Below are 6,048 nucleotides of genomic sequence, written 5' to 3'. Positions count from 1 at the left end.
ACACCTCTTCCCCAAAAACCCTCACCTATCAAATCCCATCTTTCTCTTCACCACTCACATCCATCCTTCATAAAACCCCACCAAACCTCACCTTCAAATCAAACCACTTTCCCTCCCAAACCCACCCTCAAATGGCCGAACCTCATCCCCCTCTTTCCTATAAACCCCTCTTACCCTTCATTTTCCACTACCTAAACACCACCATCTCCCTCTTCCTCATTTCTTCTTCTTCTACTCTCTTTTCTTCTTTTGCTCGAGGACAAACATTTTAAGTTTGGTGTGGTGAAAGCGTGCTTTTTCGTTTTTCCATAACCATTTATGGCATCCAAGGCCCGGAGAAACCTCTAGAAAGAGGAAAGGGAAGGCAAAGGCTTCCACCTCCGAGTCATGGGAGATGGATAGATTCCTCTCAAGGGTGCATCAAGACCACTTCTATGAAGTTGTGGCCTTGAAGAAGGTGATCCCCGAAGTCCCCTTTTCACTCAAAAAGGGTGAATACCCGGAGATCCGCCATGAGATCCGAAGAAGAGGTTGGGAAGTACTTACCACCCCATTCAACAAGTCGGAATCTTGATGGTTCAAGAGTTCTATGCCAATGCATGGATCACCAAGAACCATGACCAAAGTGTGAACCCGGATCCAAAGAATTATCTTACTATGGTTCGGGGAAATACTTGGATTTAGTCCGGAAAGTGTGAGGGTGGCGTTCAACTTGCCTATGATGCAAGGAGATGAGCATCCTTACACTAGAAGGGTCAACTTTGATCAAAGGTTGGACCAAGTCCTCACAGTATGTGAAGAGGCACACAATGGAAGCAAGATTCAAGAGGAAAGCCGGTCCAATTGAAGGCATGACCTCAAACACCCGTGGCTAGATGGTTAGAGTTCATACAACGCTCAATCATTCCCACTAGCAACCGGTCCGAAGTTACCATAGACCGGGCCATCATGATTCATAGCATCATGATTGGAGAAGAAAATAGGTTCATGAGGTTATAGCCCAAGAACTCTATAGGGTGGCGGACAAGACCTCTACCTTGGCAAGGTTAGCCTTTCCTCACCTCATTTGTCACCTCTGTTATTCAGTGGGAGTTGACATAGAGGGAGACATCACCATTGATGAGGACAAGCCCATCACTAAGAAAAGGAGGAGTACACAAGAGATCCCACTCATCATGAGATCCCTGAGATTCCTCAAGGGATGAATTTTCCTCCACAAGACTATTGGGGGCAACTAAACACCTCCCTAGGAGAGTTGAGTTCCATATGGGACAACTAAGGGTGGAGCACCAAGAACACTCCATCTCCTCCATGAAATTAGAGAAGAACAAAGAATCATGAGAGAGGAGCAACAAAGGCAAGGAAGAGACATTGAGGAGCTCAAGCACTCCATAGGACCTTCAAAAGCAAGGAAGAGCCGCCATCACTGAGGTGGACCCATTCCTTGATTTCCTTGTTCTTTATTCTCATGTTTTTCGATTTTTATGCTTTATGTTATCCATGCTTGTCTTGTGATCATTAGTGTCTTAGTGTCTATGCCTTAAAGTTATGAATGTCCTATGAATCCATCACCTTTCTTGAATAAAAATGTGCTTAATTGAAAAAGGAAGAATTGCATGAATTTTGAATTTTATAATAGTTTAATTATTTTGATGTGGTGGCAATATTTTTGTTCTCTGAATGTATGCTTAAACAGTGCATATGTATCTTGAATTTGTGGTTCATGAATGTTGGCTCTTGAAAGAATGATGAAAAAGGAGACATGTTATTGAGGATCTGAAAATCAATAAAATGATTCTTGAAGCAGAAAAAGCATTGCTATTCAAAAAAAAAAGAAAAAAAAGAGAGAAAACGAAAAAAAAATATAAGAGTTGTGATCCAAGGCAAATAAGAGTGTGCTAAGAACCCTGGACACCTCTAATTGGGGACTTTAGCAAAGCTGAGTCACAATCTGAAAGGTTCACCCAATTATGTGTCTGTGGCATGTATGTATCCGGTGGTAATACTGGAAAGACAGAGTGCTTTGGGCCACAGCCAAGACTCAATAAATAGCTATGTTCAAGAATCATCATACTTTACTAGGAGAATCATTAACACTATCTGGATTCTAAGTTCCTAAAGAAGCCAACCATTCTGAATTTCAAAGGAGAGATTGAGGTGCCAAACTGTTCAGAGGCAAAAAGTTAAAAGCCCCGCTCATCTAATTAATACTGATCTTCACAGATGTTTTTGGAATTCATTGCATATTCTCTTCCTTTTATCTTATTTGATTTCAGTTGCTTGGGGACAAGCAACAATTTAAGTTTGGTGTTGTGATGAGCGGATGATTTGTATACTTTTTTGGCATTGTTTTTAGTATGTTTTTTGATATGATCTAGTTAGTTTTTAGTATATTTTATTAGTTTTTAGTTAAAATTCACTTTTCTGGACTTTACTATGAGTTTGTGTGTTTTTCTGTGATTTCAGGTATTTTCTGGCTGAAATTGAGGGACCTGAGCAAAAATCTGATCCAGAGACTCAAAAGGACTGCAGATGCTGTTGGATTCTGACCTCCCTGCACTCGAAGCGGATTTTCTGGAGCTACAGAAGCCCAATTGGCGCGCTCTCAACGGCGTTGGAAAGTAGACATCCTGGGCTTTCCAGCAATATGATAGTCCATACTTTGCCCAAGCTTTGATGGCCCAAACCGGCGTTCAAAGTCACCTCAAGAAATCCCAGCGTTAAACGCTGGAACTGGCACCTAATTGGGAGTTAAACGCCCAAACTGGCACTAAAGCTGGCGTTTAACTCCAAGGAGAGTCTCTACACGAAATTTCTTCCTTGCTCAGCCCAAGCACACACCAAGTGGGCCCGGAAGTGGATTTTTATGTCATTTACTCATCTATGTACTAGTTTTCTATAAGTAGGACCTTTTACTATTGTATTAGGAACATCTTGGTAGCTATCTTTGAGTTTTATACTATCTTAGATCATTGGGAGGCTGGCCATTCGGCCATGCCTAGACCTTATGCTTATGTATTTTCAACGGTGGAGTTTCTACACACCATAGATTAAGGTGTGGAGCTCTGCTGTACCTCGAGTATTAATGCAATTACTATTGTTCTTCCATTCAATTCCGCTTGTTCTTTATCCAAGATATCACTTGTTCTTCAACATGATGAAGGTGATGATTGACGCCCATCACCATTCTCACCCATGAACAAGGTGACTGACAACCATTCTTGTTCTACAAGCATCTGAGGCTTAGTGAATATCTCTTGGATTCTTCGGAATCTTCGTGGTATAGGCAGGACCTGATGGCGGCATTCAAGAGAATCCGGAAGGTCTAAACCTTGTCTGTGGTATTCTGAGTAGGATTCAATGATTGAATGACTGTGACGTGCTTCAAACCTGTAACCTACTGGGCGTTAGTGACAGACGCAAAAGAGTTATTCTATTCCGGTAGGGGAGGGAACCAAACCGGTGATTGGCAGCACTGTGACAGAGTGTGTGCATTAGCTTTCACTGCGCGGATGGGAGGTAGCTGCTGACAACAGTGAGACCCTACACGAGCTTGCCATGGAAAGGAGTAAGAAGGATTGGATGAAGACAGTAGGAAAGCAGAGAGACGGAAGGGAAGGCATCTTCATACACTTGTCTGAAGCTCTTACACCAATGATATACATAAGTATCACTATCCTTATCTTCTATGTTATTTTCGTTCATCACCATATACATCTGAGTTTGCCTGACTAAGATTTACAAGATGACCATAGCTTGCTTCAATACTAACAATCTCCGTGGGATCGACCCTTACTCACGTAAGGTTTATTACTTGGACGACCCAGTGCACTTGCTGGTTAGTTGTGCGAAGTTGTGTAATGCCATGGTATTGAGCCACCAAGTTCTTGGAGCCATTACCGGGGATTATTTGAGTTGTGAAAAAGTATTGTTCACAATTTCGCGCACCATTGTACCTCAATGATCCCCAGCTTCTCCATTACAGAGAGTGGCATAAGATTTATCCCTGACCCAAGATCACATAGAGCTTTTTCAAAGCTCATGGTGCCAATGGTGCCAGGTACTAAGAACTTGCCAGGATCTTGTTTCTTTTGAGGTAGAGTTCTCTGAATCCAAGTATCTAGTTCACTAATGAGCAAGGGAGGTTCACTTTCCCAAGTCTCATTACCAAACAACTTGGCACTCAGCTTCATGATAGCTCCTAAGTATTGAGCAACTTGCTCTCCAGTCACATCTTCATCCTCTTCAGAGGATGAATATTCTTCAGAGCTCATGAATGGCAGAAGGAGATTTAAAGGAATCTCTATGGTCTCTAGATGAGCCTCAGATTCCTCAGGATCCTTAATAGGAAACTCCTTCTTGCTTGAGGGACGTCCCAGGAGGTGTTCCTCACTAGGATTTTCGTCCTCCTCCTCCCTAGTGCATTCGGCCATATTGATTAAATCAATGGCTTTGCACTCTCCTTTTGGATTCTCTTCTGTACTGCTTGGGAGAGTACTGGGAGGAGTTTCAATAACTTTCTTACCCAGCTGGCCCACTTGTGCCTCCAAATTTCTAATGGAGGATCTTGTTTCATTCATGAAACTGAAAGTGGCCTTTGACAGATCAGAGACTATATTGGCTAAATTAGAAGTGTTTTGTTCAGAATTCTCTGTCTGTTGCTGAGAAGATGATGGATATGGCTTACTATTGTTCAGCCTATTGCGTCCACCATTATTAAAACCTTGTTGAGGTTTTTGTTGATCCTTCCAGGAGAAATTTGGATGATTTCTCCATGATGAGTTATAGGTGTTTCCATAAGGTTCACCTAAGTAATTAACCTTTGCCATGGCAGGGTTCTCAGGATCATAAGCTTCTTCAGAAGCTGCCTCTCTATTACTGTTGGATGCATGTTGCAATCCATTCAGATTTTGAGAGATCATGTTGACCTGTTGTGTCAACACTTTGTTCTGAGCCAGTATGACATTCAGAGCATCAATTTCAAGAACTCCTTTCTTTTGAGGTACCCCATTGTTCACGGGATTCCTCTCAGAAGTATACATGAACTGGTTGTTTGCAACCATGTCAATGAGTTCTTGAGCCTCTTCAGGCGTTTTCTTCAGGTGAATAGATCCACCTGCAGAATGATCCAATGACATTTTCGAAAATTCAGAGAGACCATAATAGAATATATCTAATATGGTCCATTCTGAAAACATGTCAGATGGACATCTTTTGGTCAGCTGCTTGTATCTTTCCCAAGCTTCATAGAGGGATTCACCATCTTTTTGTTTGAAGGTTTCAACATCCACTCTCAGCTTGCTCAGCTTTTGAGGAGGAAAGAATTTATCCAAGAAGGCATTGACCAGCTTATCCCATGAGTCCAGGCTATCCTTGGGTTGTGAATCCAACCATACTCTAGCTCTGTCTCTTACAGCAAAAGGGAAAAGCAAGAGTCTGTAGACTTCAGGATCAACTCCATTCGTCTTTACAGTCTCACAGATCTGCAAGAACTCAGTTAAAAACTGATAAGGATCTTCAGATGGAAGTCCATAAAACTTGCAGTTTTGTTGCATTAAAGCAACTAGTTGAGGCTTAAGCTCAAAGTTATTGGCTCCAATGGCAGGAATGGAGATGCTTCTTCCATCAAACTTGGACGTTGGCTTTGTGAAGTCACCAAGCATTCTCCTTGCATTATTATTATTATTTTCGGCCATCTCCTTCTCTTGTTCGAAATTTTCTAGAAGGGCTCTTCTGGATTGTTGTAATTTAGCTTCTTTTAATTTTCTTTTCAGAGTCCTTTCAGGTTCTGGATCAATTTCAACAAGAGTGCCTTTATCCCTGTTCCTGCTCATATGAAGGAGAAGAAAACAAGAAAAGAAAAAGGAATCCTCTATGTCACAGTATAGAGATTCCCTTATGTTAGTAGAAAAAGAAAGGTGGTAGAAGAATGAAGAATGGATTCGGATTTATGATGAAGAGAGGTGAAGAGAAGTGTTAGTAATTAAATAATTAAATAGAAGAAGGATAGAGAAGAGAAAATTCGAAAATAATTTTGAAAAGGAGTTA

Source organism: Arachis stenosperma, chromosome 3, assembly GCF_014773155.1.
Source record: "Arachis stenosperma cultivar V10309 chromosome 3, arast.V10309.gnm1.PFL2, whole genome shotgun sequence".
Taxonomy (NCBI): Eukaryota; Viridiplantae; Streptophyta; class Magnoliopsida; order Fabales; family Fabaceae; genus Arachis; species Arachis stenosperma.
Note: the sequence above shows the minus strand (reverse complement) of the source record.